We start from the raw sequence: 18,383 nt of genomic DNA, 5'->3' as shown, positions 1-18,383 counted from the left end.
CTAAACCAAAAGCTCACAAACGATTAAGAGCATGTGTGTGAGTGCGCGGTAATTTGATATTTTGTAGAGTATGTAATAATGGCATAAGCCAATAAGCTGTGCAGCTTAAGAGAAATGAGTTGAGTTGATGACTTGAGTGAAGTTAAGTAGTGTTGTAGAAAGTCACTAGAGTTTGAATTAATAATATTTGCTGACACTTAGCTAAACTTTTTGAGCTACTCTCTTAAACTGGCTTGAAATTCCATAGCTTGGAGTGGAGTCTATTGACAACGCATATTGCGATTATTTATGGCAGCAGTTTGATTTTCTGGCCATCTCACTCGCACGCTCAATGGGAGTGCTAAAAACGCGTTTAAGTTAGACAACGAGCGAGATTAATGAGCAGCTTATAAATCATGACAAAGTTGTTAAAAGAAAATTCGAATGAGGCGTAAATGAAATGCAGGCGTGCCTGCTAAAGAGAGAGACCGAGAGAGATACAGACACACACATTAACCGTTGCATATTTGAAGCGCAACAAATATTTACACGCCTCGCTGCTGTTGTTTGCGGAGGGAGGGTTGAGGGTTGGCAGCGATGTTGGTAAAAGTCAATTTCACACTTGATTGCTGGCCGTAAATCAATAAAGCCAAAGCGTTGGCGTTGCTACGCAGTTGACGTCGACGTCGCTGCTGACGTGAGCGTCACTGTCTAATTAAGCGCATCTAAGACGTAAGAGATGTGGCAGAACTGGCGGCGGCAGCGTCAGCTACTGAAAAACCACTCAGAAGCGTATACACACACACACACCCATTTAAACACATGCATATGTATGTATTTATACACACAACGGCATGTGCAATAAATCGCGTGCCGTTTTAACACTTTGACGTGCACAATTGAAAATTGCGAAACGGCGTTTTTACTTGTTGTTGTTCGTCTTTGTGTTGTTGTTGCTTGTTGCGCTTTGTGCAGCCGTCCGCCGGTCTCAATTGGCGCGCCAAGCAAATTAGCTAAGCTTTAAAGAGAGTGAGAACCAAAAGGCAACAAAGCGACGCCCGCATCGCTTGGCTGGACAAACAAGTAGATGAAGAAGAAGTAGCAGCAGCAGCAGCAAAGGCAGAAATGCAGAAATGGCAAAGAGAAGGCAAAGCACACGCATACTTAAACACACACGTACACACACACACAATGCCAAAAAGGCTGTGAAAACAGACACCTCGTGCTCCTTTGTTGTTTTTGTTGTTTCTCTGGTGTTGCTCGTTTTTTTTCTCTGCCTGCTTTGTTATTGCCTGCAGTTTTTGTTTGCCAATTGCAGCGCGCTGCCTTGTTTTATTTTTAATTTTTTTTTTCTTGTTTTAAAGTCAAGTATTTATTGTATTTACACAGCGCATTGCGGCTAAGAAATACGAAAATAAAAAAATATTACCAGCCACACAAATAAGTTGAGTAAATATTTTCTGATTATATTTTGCGCTTACTTTTTTTTATTTTATTTTATTTTTTTGTATGAGTACAAGATTTACCCAGCGCAAACAATTAAACGCTGAATACACATACATAGACAGACAGAGTGTCTGAAGAGGTGCAAGATTTTAAAAGAGTGTTGATTGACAGATTAGCAATGGGAAATATACTCTGCTTGTAGTTCAATGCGCGAACGCTAATTTACTTTAGCTATTCAAAGTTCAAGAGAGCGCTTACGCAACTGCTGCCAAAGGCAAATGCCGAAAGTTGAGACATGCAAATTAACATTTAACACTTAGTTTAGCTCGTGCATATACAAATAGAGACTGACTGAGACAGTGAACAACAAGGAGAGCATGACTATTGTAAGTATGACAGTTAGAAAAGAGTTAAAGTACCCGTCCAAATTCGTTTATAAGCCTTTAAAGCATCTCCGATTGCTTTGATCTTTCTCTTCTTACTTATTTAACATAATAACTATGCAAATAGTTGAACAGATTGATTGCATTTGTAATTAGACCAGGTTTTTTGTTTTTATTTTGTTAAATACCCGCACATGTAGGCTTCATTAGGTAAGCAGTTAAATATAAAAAAAAAGGAAAAAGCAAATAACAAAATGGTTAGTAAATTACTGTAAAACAGTCGGCAAATTTTTACTGCAATTATTGTCTTTAACAAATTTGTCGCGGTTCAACAATAACAACAAAAAATGGCAAAGCAAAAAAATGAGAAATGAAAAAAAAAATCAATAAAAATGTCGCGCTAATAAATTTAGCCATGCGGAAAAACTCGCAGTCCGAAACGGGAATTGTTGTGGTAGCGGCAGAGAAACTTTGAGAAGGGGGAGAGGGGTGGCGCAGCACACGCAAATGCTTAACTGGTTGAGTTGTCTGTAAATGGAGATTTAAATTAATAAAAATAATGACAACTGAGCTGATTGCAAGTCACGGTGTTAATTTTACTCACACATAGAGAGCCACACGCACGCACGCACAACACTTCACTTCATTTCCCTCTCTTTTTTCACTTCTCTTTTCGCCGTTACTGCTGCAACTTGTTTCACAGCGGGAACTCCTCTCATGAATTATGAACCAGTTGGCTCTAAGAGTGTGTCCACTACACCGTCTGCTCTCTTCATCTGCTTCTCCATCTTGCGCTTCTTCTTCCATTTTGCACTTAACCGAATTAGTTTCAATTGCAATTTTTCAAATGCCTTGGCAACTCCAGCTTCGCATTGCTCTGAGTGAATTATGTGCATGGGCCTGCCACCAGTCATTGTTGTTGTTGCAGCTGTCGACGGCCGCAACATCATTATGCAGTCTAGTTTATGGACCGCGGCCACTTAGCAGACGGCAGCGTGCAGCATTTAAAATTAGCGATCATCGCGTGCATGCAGATGCTCTTGCGACTTGTTCGTAACTGTAGTAGAGAAAGACAATAAGAGTGAAATGTCCATTAAAATATATTTCCTTTCAAATAACAAATTTACTTTTCATTACCTCAATTACTTTTACAGATAATTCCTTTCCAATAAAAAATATCCCTCGCTGCAGTATAATCTGCTTGAGGATCAAACACCGCAACTTCCTTAACTCAATTACATGGGTTATTTTCTCTTTTTATGCCACCATCTGTTTTGTGGCTGCCGTTTGCCTTGCCAATTTTATGTTAATTTCATTTTAATTTTGTTCCACGCAACGAATCTCAAGTTGTTGCAATTTGTTCAACCCACCCCTTTGCTTTGCGTATGCATGTGCTGTCATGCAATTAATCACACACACATCTACATACATATATGTATATATACGGCACACATTTTATGCACATTTACACGTCGTTTACCCAAAAAAAAAAAAAAACATGAAAACAAAATGCAAACCTCTCCCTCTGCCAGTCTCTCTTATTCATGGTATTTATAATGCATTTTTAATGGTGCTGAAAATGTTTCCGCTTCGATTTGCTTTACAGCTTTACTCGCCGGCTTAATTAAAACAAACAGCTTATCTAGGCAGAGTGTGCGAGAGAGAGAGAGAGGTAAGAAAAGAGGTGGAGCTGACTGTCAGGCAGGCGTTTGAAGTGTGGCATAAATTATATTGCGGGTATATTTCTCTTTTATAAATGTGTATACGTAACGAGCTTCGTCAAGTCGCTAGCTCTGCTGCTCTGTCAGTCTCTGCTATCTGTTTTAATACCTTTTTAGGGCATTTTAAAAATTTGCTCACTTGCATTTTGTTTTTGTTGCGCTTTATTTTGCGCTAAGCCGCAGCTTACCAGAGACCGTAAAACCAGCCACCGGAGTTAAGCAACTCTCCGTTGGCACGGGAACGTGAGCGGATGGTGACGGTGGTGCGACAGGGAGCGAAGTACAACAGATACAAGTCGACAGGTCGACAGTTGTTTCGTCGTTGAGCGCCGCAGCCAAGGGCGCCTTAATCGCTCTACTGCTGCTGCTGCTGCTGCCGTTGCTGCTGTTGCTGCTGTTGCTGCTGTTGCTGCTGTATCTCAAACAACAATAACAACTGCACTCACAGTGCCTGCAATCTGTCACTGCCTGCTGCCCGTCACCCCTGTTGCTCTCTTGAAGCGCAGCGCACTCCTTTTGCTTGGCTTGCTGTTCATACAAGAGCTTGCCGTTGTCTGGCGCTCTCTTCGACCCTCTTGTGACCCTCCCTCTTGCTGGCAAGCAATATACTTTTTTATTTAATATTAATTTTGATCTCTTGCTTTTTTTTTGCTGCTGCTGTTTTTGTTGTTGTTGCAGTTGCTGCTATTCATGCCACGTTCTCTTGCCATGGAAGAGCAACACACACAACAAAAAAATTCTTTACTTCTTTCTTGTTCTTTGTCTGCTTCTTCCTGCTCGCTTGCTTTGCGCGCTGTTGAGTTCGAGTTTCTTTTTCAATTCAACTCCCCTTGCAGTTGCCCCTCTCCCTCTCTTTCACCCGCTCTCTGCACTCGCCTTCATCTGCTGCTCACTGAAAAATCATGTCGTTTTGAAAATTGTTTGTGCTTGCTCATGCGAAATACATACAAATATTTTTACGTTGTTGCTGTTGCTGTTGCTTTTTCTCTTTTTTCATTAATTCCTGGCTCAATTTCAAGCGCATTTTGTTTCCTTTTTTTTGTGTGCTCGCTGGGAAATGGCCGCATTTTTCAGCCGTTAACTTTTCACAGCTTTTACATTGCATAACTCTTCTTTTACAAACACACACACACACATACATACAGACACATGAACATAAACGCGTATTTTATTATGCGTCTTTATAATTTTTAAATGCGCTTAATAAAGCGCTCAATCTGTTTGAATGTAAGCTGAAGAGCGGGACGACACTGTGTGTGCGTGTGTATGTGTAAGTGTGCGAGCGCCGGATGCCAACGCAGTTACTCTGCACAAAAAATAAAGAACGCAAAAGAAGAAAAAAAGGTGAAGTGGTATTAAATTTCATATGCGTCGTTACTCTTTGCTCTGCTGCTGCGCTGCTTCGCTGCTTGTGCGCTCTCCCTTATATGCCAATGTCTGTGCCCATCATTATCTTCGTACGTGCGCGGGGTGGGGGGCAGCTCTGGGCTGGAGGGGGGTTTGGGTCAAAAGAACACTTAAGCCTGAAATTGGCAGCTATTCGCATTCGCTTGGCTCTTTGCCTGCTTTGTGTTGTTGTTGTTTCTGCTGTTATTGGTTGGATCTTGGGTCTTGGGTCTCGGGTCTCTGCTGGCCTGCTGCCCCGGCATCGTATGCTACTTCAGCTTGTCTCCCTCTCTATCTCTCTTTTTCTCTCTCTCTCTTTCTCTTTGCCTTACGTCTTCTTTTGCTTTCTACTTCTTATTTTCCTTTTGCTGCTGCTGCTGCGACGGCATCTACTTATGTCGACTTGTTATTGTTCGACATAATGGCAAAATATTGTATTGCCAACATTTTTGTGCTGCTTGGCTTGGCATGGCCTGGCTTGGCCTGGCCTGGTCTTCGTTGTAATACCCTATAGTGAGAAAGAAAGGGTATATGGGTTTTGATCAAACAGCTGTAACAATTGAGTGTTTGAAAAATCTAGAGTTAAAATATAAAATGAAAAAGTTAGGTTTTTAAATTTCATTAAAGTACGGGGTATTTCTTAGTCACAACTCTTGCTCTACTGCTCGAGCTTCTTTTCTGCTGCTCTGTTTCGCATTTGCCGCAAAGTTGCGAAGCTCACTTGACAAATGAGCTTTAGAGCTACTTGAAGCAGCTCTACGCACACACACTCATACAGACTCGCACACATGCTCGCACACTTACAACATTAAAGCAATAGCTGTTTAGTGGCCCTCAACCAGCTCGCCCCTCTCTCTGTCACACACTCTCTTCCTCTCACGCTCTTCATCAAGCCCGAACACAATAGCAATAAAGTGCGTTAACTTTTTGGCAGACAATAGATTTTATTTCTGGCACGGCGCATGGCCCAATCGCAAATGGGGAATGGCTTTTGCGTGTGTATGGAATGGAATTGTTTTATTATTGTTGTGCGCTGGTGCTGTTGGGGTTGTTGCTTGTGTTTGGCCTCGGGCAACATCTTCTTAGCGTGGGTGCCGCGCGTCTTACAACTGATCAATTTAAGAGCATAAATTGTGAGATTTCAGATTTCAGAATTTGTATCTACTTGAAATTCCCATAATATTTCTCATTAGAAAATTGTATCTTGAAAATTTTTATCTTAGAAATTTCAAATTTGCAATTACATAAATTGTCTGCTGCTTTGATTTTTCAATACATGGCACAACATCCTGCTTGCTCTTTGCTATGATTTTTGCAGCCACAGCAAAAACACAAAAGTTTCACGCACACATTCTCAGTTTTGTAAATGTGTGTGTGTGTGTGTGTGCGTGTACTTGGGCGCACACTTAAAACATTCGCATAGTTCACCGCAATCAGTTTTATGTGCGACATGGACGCGCCCTGTTCTCCTTGTGTGTGCGCGTGTGTGTGTGTGCAGTCCCCTGTTGTTAGCGCTCCTTTCACTGCTCCTTCGCCGCCTCCTTCACGTTTTGTTCTGTTCTCTGGCTGTGCATGCTTAATGCCGTTGTTGTCTTGCCTGGCACGTTGCCCTACTCCACACCAGCTTTTGTCTGTCCAGAACACATACATATATGTATGTATCTGTATATATGTATGTGCGTGTGTGTATCTCTTTGCTTAAGCTGTTGCCGGCGCTTTGTCCAAACCACACAACTGACTGACTGCCTGCCATTCTGTCTCTGTTGTCACTCCCTCTCCGTCTCTCCCGCTTTCTATCTCTCTTTTGCTTTTGCAACTTGCATTGCTGATCATTTTACACACTTACCAGCCATACGTCGTTGTGGTTGTTGTTGTAGACTCTTAATATGCTTTTAGATATGCATCAGCAAAAGTTGCTCTTCTCATTCTGTCTCCCTCCCTATCTCACTCTTTCGCTCTGCTTGTAACTCAAGACGCCGTCGTCGTCACCCCTTTTTGCTGTTCTGTTCTCCTCCCCCTGGCCGTTCATTGAATTGCTTCTCTTGCTGCCGCTTGGTCTCGTCGTCTTCTGCTTCTTCTTCCTCATCGTCTCTGAATGTTTCTTTGGACTGCCTTTTGCCAGCTTGTGTATTTGTGCATTGAACTGGAAACGGGCAGAGCCCAAAGCTTCAGTATAATATGGAAAGGAAGGGGAAGAGAAACAGAGACAGAGACAGACGTCGAGGCAGTGGCAGTGGCAGTTGCAGAGGCAGCACACAATTTGCATGCCAAACAGCATATAAAATATCGAAGCACACACACCCAACTACAGAACATACGAAAACACAGTGGTACACGGAGAACTTCATCAGATAAGCAAACTGCAATTAAAAAGTGCTTGCGAGTAAACCTGAAGCTTAAGTAATCTTCAATATGAGTTCGAGTGGGCAACGGGAGGGGAATTAAGAGAGGGAGAGAGAGAAGAAGAGAGAGATGGGATTGGGATATTTTGATTATTTCTGTTTTGCGCTTGAGCGTAACTAATTCTGGCCAGTGAGTGGCGCTGTTATTAACATATGAGCATTGCAGCATATTCCTGTTAACAGTAAACAGCTTGCAGTCACTCTCTGTAATGTATCAAGATTTAGCATACGCGCATTATGTTAATTTGACGTTTACAGCATTTTGCTTAACAGTAACAGCTCTCCTTTGCCTCAACAGTTAGTATTTTGTACTGATTTAGCGCATGTCTTGTACCACTGTGCCCACGTACAAATCGCATTTCTCATGCTATGCAATCGTTGGCTTCAGCTTGTGTGTGCCTGAATTTTCATTTGCTACAAGGATATGTATATATGTATGTACATATTTGCACTGCTTTAGCCCTGCCCCGCTAACTGTTTGCCATTTTATTTATTCATGTTGCGAGTCGCATTCAATATATATTTATATATACGTATATACGAAAATATGCATATGTGACTCAAGTATCTCTGTAGCCCCGGATTCTGGCAGTTTAATGCCACTTGAGGCTGAATTGAGCGTACAATTGCTTTAGTTTCCACTTCTAGTCCCTCACACTCTCTGTGCAGCGACGACTTTTGACTTCGTCGACAGCTGTGCAAGATTTTTTTATAAGAATATTTTTTTCCGCTTTTGCTTTTCACACATTGTCAAAAAATTAATCCGCAAATCAATTAGTTTTCATGCCACTTAACTTAGTTTTCTCTCTCGCATTGTTTTGCTTATTTTTACGCTTCGTTGCGCCGGACAATGAATCACAGTTATGCCGGGCCACGGCGTCCAACGCTCTACGGCTCTACGTCCTACGTCCTTTGTCCTTTTCAGGCTGCCAAACTCACTCAATCAAATGAAAATTAGCATTTAATATGCTGAGCTGCAACAGCGTCCGTCTGTCCCTCGGGTATTATTTTTTGGGTTATCAGCAGTCGTCGAGGGGTGCGAAATGGCTCTACCCTCATTCGGATTGCCTTGTATTGTGCTTGACTCGTACCCTTGGCATTTCCGTATTTAGTTTTTGTTTTTCTTTTTCCCTCCAGTTCCGTTTTGTGCTCATCCCATTTAGGGTTTCCTGTTTGTTCAGCAAATAATTTTGTAGCAACGTCTGCCTCTTTGCCACCCCTTTGCGCCGCTTGCAACCCCCAAAAGTGGCAAAGGTGTCGGCTACGTAATTATACGTGCCACATCCGTCTCATACCTCGCATTTCATGCTCCTGCTGCATGCCATTGCCTCTCCGCATTTATTTATTAAGCATATTTGTTACACTATACGTTCCCCCCCGCCCGGCCTGCTCCGGTCCGCCCTTGCCCTAACGCTACGCAGCTGCGCACATTGAACCTGGGATTAGTTTGTTACAAATTCCAGCGACATCCTTTGTCGTTTCACCTTGTCGCCAATATTTATAACAATTAACTGTAATTAATCCCACAGACATTAATCAACATTTTCACCTCAACACAAGTTGATTACTTGAAGTGGCTTTTGTGCATGTTGCTATTTGCCATTAAAAGCGACCGAGGAGGCGAGCCAGCAACGCGTCGCACTCAGCTAATTAAGTCCAACATATTATAATGCTGAAATACTCATTCGTTTTTCTGCCTTCGAGCTAATTGCTAATGACAGTCCTCCTGTGTGATAGAGAACAGGTTGAAAGATACTTACAGTACATTAGCCGTTGTTGTGAAGAACAAACGATTATACTACCCTCACTTGGATTAATCTCGAGGCAAATCTGATGTGACTGGCAATAATTTCTCATACAGTGGATTAATCCTACATAACTTTGATTGATCTTTAATGAGTGGAACTAATTTCTTGTAATATGGCTTAGTCATGCATAGCTTGGATTAATCTTTCGTAGTTGGTATGACTGCTTGGATTAATCTTTCAGGACTTGGACTAATCTTTCGTGACTTTGATTTATCCTGCTGAACTTTGTGCAATTTTTATTAATTTAGTTTAATTTTTGTTAATTTGAATAAGTCTTCCATAATAATAATAAGCTTTAATGCGCTTTATGAAAGCTTTTAGTCCTGTTAAAAATATAGACATGTATATTTTATATATAATGTACCTTAACCTATACCTATTTATCAAAATAAAAACTGGTTTATGCAAGCTTTTATTTTCAAATATTTTAATGCGCTTCAATGAACCTAAAGCTTGCCAAACGACTTAATTTGAGTTGAACATCCACTTCATTGAGCTTAAAGCAGACTGTTTAAGGGCTTTGGCACACAATTTGAGCAATAGCAAAACTTTCAATTAAAACAGCATTATAAACAAAGCCTTTATGCACAAAAATAAAATACAATTTAAACAAACAAACTATCAAAATGCTAAAGAATTTAATAGGCTTACTGCCCATAGGGAATATAAGAGGAAAACGTATGTATATATACATACATATATATGTGTGTGTATATATATTTTATGTATATATAATCCCTACATGGTATTATAGCAAACCACTGCAAAAGTGACTTAAAAAAGGGCCGCAAAAAAGCGGCAGCCTCTCGTATCTGCTGCACACACACACACACACGAAACACACGCTCGTTGCAATTACAAAAGCGCCGCAAAAAAGAGTGAAGTAGAGGGGGGGGGGGGGAGTGGCAGCGGGAGCTAAAGAGCGGGGGGAAACGCACAACAAGCTAAAGCCCGATTGCCAGGTCCATGTCGAGGAATGGCCCTCAGTTTGTGTGTGTGTGTGTGTGTCTGTAGGCAGCGCAATCAACGAGCTCTGCCTTTTGCAGTGGGCAGAAAAATATGAAAAAAAGAAAAAAAAACGCAGAGAAAAAAGAGTTGAAATAAATTAACAAAACTCGCAGCAAAACTTGACTGTGTTGCCTCCTTGTTTTTTTTTTTTTTTAATACATATATATATATTCCGTTGTCTGAATTTGAATTTAAAACTGTTTGCAGGACATGTCGTCAGCCAGACAGCCAGCCAGCCAGCCAGTGAGTGAGTGAGTTAGTGAGTTACCGCGCCGCTAGATGGCGTTGCTAGCAAAATAAAATGAAGAAGCGCAAAAAAGCAGAGGAAAAACTTAGCCAAACACAATGGCTAACAAAAAACATGAAAAGCATACATTACACGCTCGAAATCCCCAGGGGTTACACATACAAGCACACACAAACAATAACGTATGCATGTATATATATATATGTATATGTATATGTATGTATGCACTGGCATAAGGGAACCTCCTCGTCGCTGTGGCCCTTTTTGCTATAAGGGCACAAGCAAGCAGACTTTGCCTCTGCTACTGCCTCTGCCTATATCCCTCTCCCTCTCCCTCTCTCTGTCTCTGTCTCTGTCCCTTCGGCTGTCTGTCCGAGCGGGACCCATGACGTTGATAATATTGTTGTTCACATGTCGAGTTTTATTGTGTGGGGAACGTGAAGCGATGCAAACGGCAGCAGCAGCAGCAGGCAACAGCAGGGAGCAGCCAGTCGAGGCTGCCAGCGAGCCTAGCTAGCGTCTTTTTGCTGGCCTGTGGCATGTGCAGTATTTTATGCCCTATAAGCCAGCAGAGCAAGGCATATCAGTTATATATATCACATGCATTTCATGCACTTCATGCACTCTAAGAAACGAAAACATTCAGTAAAACGTTTATGAATGACTTCAAATGTCAATAAATGATATTATTAATTAAGATATATATATATATCTAAACAAATTTTGGCTATGCAGCCAGCAAAACGTTTACAAAGTATAACCTTTAAGAAAAGTTAAAGCATTCAAGCCAAATTTCGTTTCATTTTTGATCACAAGTAAAGCTACCTAAATAATTTGAAAAAAGCTATATAAAACATAAATTTTATATCAAATACAGCCAGTAAAACATTTATGGATGCGACACCGTGATAAAAATGTAATGGACACATGCGCAGAGAGCATAAAATTTAATGTCACATGTGGATTCGGGCGTTAAGCAAATTATATGCAGTCAGAAAAATTCAGAGATAAAAGAAATTTGTTTGTATTACTGCAGCCAGTAAAACGTTTATGTATGCGACAAGGTGGAACAATTTTATGTGGTAGTGCCTTGAGACCATGAAACTGTGATGTGAGCTGAGATGTTAATGAAAGCAAATGTATTGGGAAAAGTAACTCGGTACAACACAATTTTATACTCAAGCAGTCAGTGAAAAGTTTAGGAATGACAAGCAGAAGGGGCACAAGTCTTAGAATCCAATGAAACTTGAATTGAAGTCAAGCTGGAAATAATTGGAAAAAGTATTTTAACAAAAAAGAACTAATTTCGCACGGAAGAGCCAGTAAAACGTTTAAGAATGAGAAGCTGAAAGGCAACATGGAAATTAAAGCCAGTAAAACTTTCATAAATGAGAAAGAGAAAATATATAAGCCTTAAACTAAAAAAAAAAAAAAAGAATTTTGAAGTCAAGCAGCCAGTAAAAGGTTTATGAACTAAGCGAATATTACAAATGTATAAATAATATAAAACATTTTTGCTTCACTTGTAGTTCATAGTACCCATACAGCCTTACTTATACTTATAGGGTATCAATAGGTGTTTGCAATCGGTTCACTTGAACTACAATATCAGGCAGGCAGGCAGACAGACAGACAGAGAGGCCGAGTGCTTGGGCACTGCTGGTTGTTGGCTCGTTTTGCGGCTGATTGCCTTAGTCTGGTTGTCGGTGCAATTGGCAGCTACCTGCAATGAAAGGAGCAGGAGGCGGAGGAGTGGAAGGAGCAGGAGGAGGCGAATGCGACTGCCACTGCAGCATTGCTAGTAATTTACAGCAGAGGAGTTTGGCTCTGGGAGGGTGTGAGGCTGGGTGAAATGGCCGGGCATTAATTGAAAGTGGTTGGGAGTTGTCGGAACTACTTAATGCCCTGGTCACTGACCACACCACAATATGCCCATTGGCGTCGTTTATTTGTATAAGGACGAATGCCACGCGCGCTGCCATTGGCATTAGTTTACAATCCTCTTGTTATTGTTGCCGTTGCCGTGTTGCGTGGAAATGCTACAAATCTGTTGTTACGATATCCCAACCACAAAACCGAAAACCCAAAAATGAAAAAAAATAAAAATAAAATAAAAACTTCAAGAAGGGTTCGACTTGATGCAAACAGCTGCCTCGCCCTGCTCCCTGCCGCGGGAGGGTTCGCTCAATCAGAGAAGCGTGCTGCTCGTTCCAGCCCAGGGGAGAAAGTCAAAGCCCAAAAACAATTCGCATTCCATCTACGCATTTTACATTCATTACTTATGCAGAGAGGGCGCGAAACAACCCTTAGCTGGCGGCTGTCAAGCAACCCCTAAGATACATTTTCTTTTTGGGCTCAACGTTAATCGTTATTTTGGCACTTTTTGCCGGCGAAAAACCCCTACGTATATGCATCTATCTGCGCTGGGGTCCAGAGCACATTTTCAAATTATCCTTCAAATGAAATTATGATGGAGGAAAAGGGTCGCCGTAGCCGTTTTGGCAACGAGGGTAAGCAAAGGGCATATGCATTTGGGCACGTTTTACGCTGTGCCGACAAACCGCTTGAGTCAAATAATTTTGATGAGGGTCATAATTATAATGAAACAGGTCTTGAATGCAAGCAACCCAGAGAACTGAACTGAACTGAGCTCAGCTCGGTGCTGCGGTGCGCTGCTCTGCTTAGCTCTGCTCAGCTCTGCTTTGCTTGTTGTTGCCTCAACACTTTTGAGCTGTGGCCATGATTCATGCTGGCTTGCCCCCTGTTTACAAAAAAAAAAAATAAATACATAAAAAAAAAATCCCAAAAAAAAGGGGACTCAGTGTACGCCCTCTTTTACGCTCATTCGTATTCTTATATCTAGGGTGACATGCAGTCGTTGATAATTAAAATAAATTTAAACGATTGCCGCGCTTTGATTATGTTGTAGCCAAATAGGGAAATATCAAGAGACAGACGCACTTGTAAAATTGAAAAGTAATGCCACTTTGTCACTCTGCGCGTGTGTGAGATTGTGTGTGTGTGTGTGTGTGTGACTGTGTGCGTTTGTATTGAGCTGCAGGGCAATTATCGCCTGCCAAACACGCTGCCCGTTGTGTCGCGGTTGCCTGATCGCTCTCTGCCACTGCTTTTCGCTGCCTTCCACGTCTCTTGCCATTCCTCCTTCCCTTGCTTCTTTCTGAGTCCCCTGCTCCCTGTCTTCGGTCCCTTCCCATGCTTTTGCTTCAATCTTTGCCTCAGTCCCCTGCTCTCTGCCTTTGTCCATGTTCCCTGGCCATCGCCTACTGCCCTTGCCCCTTTCTGATTTCTCCCTTTCCCTCACTCTGGCTTAGCCTCTAGCTCCTGCCTTTACCCATGTTCCCCTTTCCGCTGCTTTTGCTTCATGCCATTCTTCCCTGCCCCTGCCTTTACTCATGTCTTCCCCCTTGCCCTTGTCCGCTCTGCTCACTCCTTGCGCCCTTCTTAAGCTTCTCTTAACTTCTCCTTGCCTTTACTTAAGTTTCCTCTCCCCTTTCCACCGACTTCTGCTTTTACCCCTTTTAATGCCAGTATTTTCCCCCCTTGCCTGTAGCTCTCGTCTTTACTCATGTCTTCTGCCTTTACCCATGCCCCTTCTACCATGGCCATCGCCTCCTGGCCTTGCGCCTCTCTCATGCCTTTGCTTCACGCAATGCCTCCCTTAGTCTCTCCCTCCCTGCTCTCTCCCCTACGCTCTAACTCCGTCTACTGCTCCCTACTTTACCCCCTCTCCCTTGCCTTTACCCATGGCTCCTATCGCCGCTTCTGCCTCTACCCGTCTCCTGCTAGTCTACACACGGTATTTACCCTCTCTGCTTGCCCCTTCTCGGCTTTGTCCCTTCTTTGGTCGCCCCCTCCTCGCTGTCGTCTCTTGTCTTACTTCATCTTCTACTCCTTCACTCACTTCAAAAGCCCTGCAATCAAGTTGTTTATGACAGGGCAAACGTTTGAGCTGCCGAGACTTGGTGAGCCTCTATCTGCAGCGCGCTGTGGTCGCCTTTGCGGTCTCTCATATAGGCTACACTTTGGCTTCCCTCTTATTAAACACACACTGACATACATATATGTATATGTATATATGTATATATTTTACTGCAATCACGACTGCCTCGAGCTCGAAAAAGAAGAGAAAAAAAAAAAACTGGTAACTTGAAGCTCTCTCACAGCCATTAACACGCCAGGCCAGGCCAGGCCAAGCCAGACCCCAGACCGGGGCAGGCCAAGGCGCAAGCACGCAAAGTGTAGAGACATCTCCCCCTGCAGCTGCCCCAGTCCATATATATATATATATATATGAATGTACATGCATAGCAAACATAACTACATACATATAATATATATTCTCAGTTCCAGTCGACGGGCGCGTCGACTACTTTAATAACAAAGTAAATATTGTTCATTAGTAAATATTTACACGCTCGTCGCATGTTTGCTCATATTAAATACGTCGACGTCGTCGTCGTCGTCTTTTGGGGTCTTGAGTTTTTATTTTGTTTTGTTTTGTTTTTGTTTGGTTTACTTTTTACTTTACTTGGCGGCCCACACACCTCCGCCTTGCCAGCCAGAGCCATAACTATTTATTTATTTATGTTTATTTATTTATGCGCGCTTCAGCTCAGCTCAGTTCGGCTCAGCTTGGCTCTCTATCGCGTTATGTGCGTGTTGAGCTATTAAACATTTATCGATAATTTTTAACAGCTGTCCAAAATGCGAGTCAATCCCCTCGATCTGTCGCCTCCTGCCGGCTCCCCAGTGCGAGTGTTGAATGCCGCTTGTCTGTTTCATAATTCATGAGCCTGGCAAATGAAGCATTTAGAACACGCAGCTCGAGCCCCAGACACACTCTGGCATAGTTAATGGCAGCTGCCACGCCTCATTGGGGCCTCGCCAAACGATATGCATGAATTGCATTTTAGCTCAAAACTTGTACAATCTAGTTGGCTCTTGAATTATTATTCATGAAATTGATATTATTATTCTTAATAATAGTCTATGAGAAATTGTTGTTAATGCGATGGGTTGAACTATAGTTTAAATACCTTAAATTATAGAGCTCTGTTGACTGCTGGATGCCTAATTGAGTTGGAAATTTGCAATATATTAAATCAGTTATGGTTGTAGTTAATATATGATATAGAGAGATATGTATTAATTTACATATATCTCTATTACGTATATCTCTAAAAATATTTATTATTTGTTTTCCTCTAAACATTGTTTATATCTCTTGATAAATCTAAAGATTTACATACATACATTCGATATCTATTAAGATCTGAAAATATGTGAAAAATTAGCATGGAAAAAAACAGTTCAGAATATTCAGAAATATGTCTATAAAAAGTTGAATATCTGAATGTTAAAAATGTCATTAATTAATGTCATATTAAGAACAAAAGCAAATCATTAATTAATTTCTCGGTCTTTATATAGAACATTTATAACTGACAAACTTTCACGAATGTGACATCAAAGGGTAGATAAAATTAAAGTTTTTTTTCGCAAGCGAACAAAGAAATTGAAAAAGTTTTATGAGACTAAGTCTCAGCTCTTAAGAACGAGAGTAGAGGGAAAGAGAATTAGAGAGAAAAATGAATAAATTAACAACTCATTTCATAGATTTAGTTTGAGTAAAGTTTAGCAATCTATAGAAAGAAATGTTATTAGAGTAGCGTAAAAATTAGTTACCAACTTAAAAGACTAGATAATATATAATAATAGGTTCTTTATATATTATAATAGTCAAGAAATCTAACCATAAAAACTCTGTAATAAATGCCAATATAAATCAATTTCTGTTATACAATTATTATCTGTTAAGGAAATAAATTTTTATTTACGATTTGTTATGTGTTTAAATTTTGAATAATCGAAGCAAATATAATCATAAAGAAAAACCCATTTATTCATATTCGATTTAGGCATGAACCATTGAGCCATTGAGCCATTGAGCCATTGAGACCCGTTCGACACGTATTTCTTATCGCTCGAATGGGGTTTGCTTCACTAAGGCATTATGATTTCACGCAATTTTTGTTTGCATTCAATAAAAATTCATTTCGCTAAACAGAGATATCAGCGTGTTATCTGTGGGTGGGTTTAACGCGCCCACCCTCTGTCTTTCACTCGCACTCTGTGTGTCTCCTCCTCTCTCTCTCTCTCTCTCTCTGGCTGTCTATCTGTTTCTACATTTGCCTGTCTGTTTTTAATCAGATAGGCGAGTGGCAGTTAACCAGCTTATGCCGAGAGCCCAATCATCACGGAATACCCGCATTCGGCATAGGCAATTTGACAAATGCGCTGCTGTTGCGGACATTGTGCGTCATGTCCAGCACGCAGGCACGGCAGGCAAGGCCAGGACTGAGCTGGGCCGGGCCGGGCCGGGGCAGTTGCTGTTATCCAATACCCGCGGCGCCCTGGCCAACACTTTTCCCTCTTTTGCACTTTTTGTCCATTCACTCAGTCAATTGGCAGCGGCAGCGGCAGCGGCAGCACAGAGGGCGACCTTTTATGGCCTGTGACTGGCAAAATGTGAGAAGCGCCGAGAGGAAGAGGTGGGGTAGGCGGACGGGATTGTGGACCCCTGCGGTCGTTTGCATTGCAAAGCGAGTGCTGCTTGTGCCGGGCACAGCTGCCGGGCAAAATGTACCGAGTGGGCGAGGGAATGAGAAGGGGCGGGGATCAAACGAGGGCAGTTGTAGCAGCAGAGAGCTGGAGTGGGGTTACGGGTAGTGGTAGGGGTAGGGGCAGAGGCAGGGGGTTAGGCAGAGTGACAGAGGGGTTGCTTTGCTACTAACATGATTTGCACGCTTCGTTGCTTCGGTTGCATTTAACACACACAGGGGGACGCAATAAGTGAGTCGAGAGGAGCAGCAGGAGGAGGAGGGGAAGAGCAGGAGGTGGAGGCAAAGGCAGTCGCATACTGTGGTTACGTTTGGCCGACGTCGTTTGCGGTTTGGGTTACGTTTTTGGTCAGAGTGACCGCGAGACGGACAAGCGAACTGGCGAGGCAGCCAGACGGACGGACGGACGGCATTTGGCTATAATTTGGTTGGTCGTACGCGCTGCATGTTGCATGTTGCAGTGCCATAAACAGCGCGAGCGCCAAACTGCAAAAGTGCAACATGGAAATAAATTATGACACTAATGCAACAGCAGCTAACAACAAACAACAGCGAATAGCAACAGCAACAACAACCCCAACAACAACAACAACCAGTTCCGATACTTTATTTGCTGTTGCTTTGTTTTTGTATAAATTATTTAGCGGCGCCTAATAGCAATTAGTTGACAACTGACACGCTTCACTTTTGAGCTTAATTTCAGCAACCGAAAATGTATAAATATATAAAACAACAGCAACAGCAACAGCAACAACAGCGACAGCTACAACAGCCACAAAAACAACAACTAGCACAACATCCGGTAATTAGGCGTATTTGATGGAGCAACAGCTTGTGCAGCGATTCAATCAAAGATTGCGCACTCATTAGAATTATGTTGTGCGCGTCGTGATTAAATCTCTGGAATGCTGAGTGCATTTTTGAACGTGTTGAAAGAGTGTAAAAGCGGGTATATAAGGCCATGAACAACTATGGGTCTATAGGTTTTTATAGAGGCAGTTTTTTAATGGGTTTTAGGGCATACGAATCACAGCATTGCATCTAAGAGAAGTGAGAGAGATAGGGGAAGTAACGAAGTTGTAAGAGCATGCATATTAGGGTATACTCAGCATGATCTGTCTGCATAGATAATGCAAAGCAGAGAAACTCCGTTATTGAACAACAACAAAAAATGAGCTGTACAATTCAGAATATATGACTAAAGTAAAGCAAGTAAAAGTAAACAAAAATATACAGTTTGAAAGTCATATGAATAATCCATACACAGTCTAATTTGGATCCACTTTGATACAAAGAATTCGAATTTGATTTACAAAGAAATTCAAATTATCGATAATTATCGATAACGATTTTTTTTCTCAA

General features: G+C 41.8%; 1 protein-coding gene and 1 long non-coding RNA gene across 2 annotated transcripts in view; one reads left to right on the top strand and one right to left on the bottom strand.

Annotated features, from left to right (window-relative positions):
- The window catches only part of sbb (scribbler), a 109,666-nt gene that overhangs the window by 12,697 nt on the left and 78,586 nt on the right, over nt 1-18,383 (top strand). The gene's annotated exons all lie outside the window — the stretch shown is intronic.
- On the bottom strand, nt 1,460-5,417 carry LOC149268414 (uncharacterized). Its single transcript, XR_016270483.1, has 4 exons — nt 4,478-5,417; nt 2,946-4,421; nt 2,413-2,865; nt 1,460-2,336 (listed from the first exon to the last, which is right to left on the bottom strand). It is a non-coding gene; the product is annotated as an uncharacterized LOC149268414 (long non-coding RNA).

Source organism: Drosophila arizonae, chromosome 5 (assembly GCF_054131065.1).
Source record: "Drosophila arizonae isolate 15081-1271.41 chromosome 5, UAZ_ARI_1.0, whole genome shotgun sequence".
NCBI classification, from domain to species: domain Eukaryota; kingdom Metazoa; phylum Arthropoda; class Insecta; order Diptera; family Drosophilidae; genus Drosophila; species Drosophila arizonae.
This window is presented reverse-complemented; position numbering and strand designations above follow the sequence as displayed.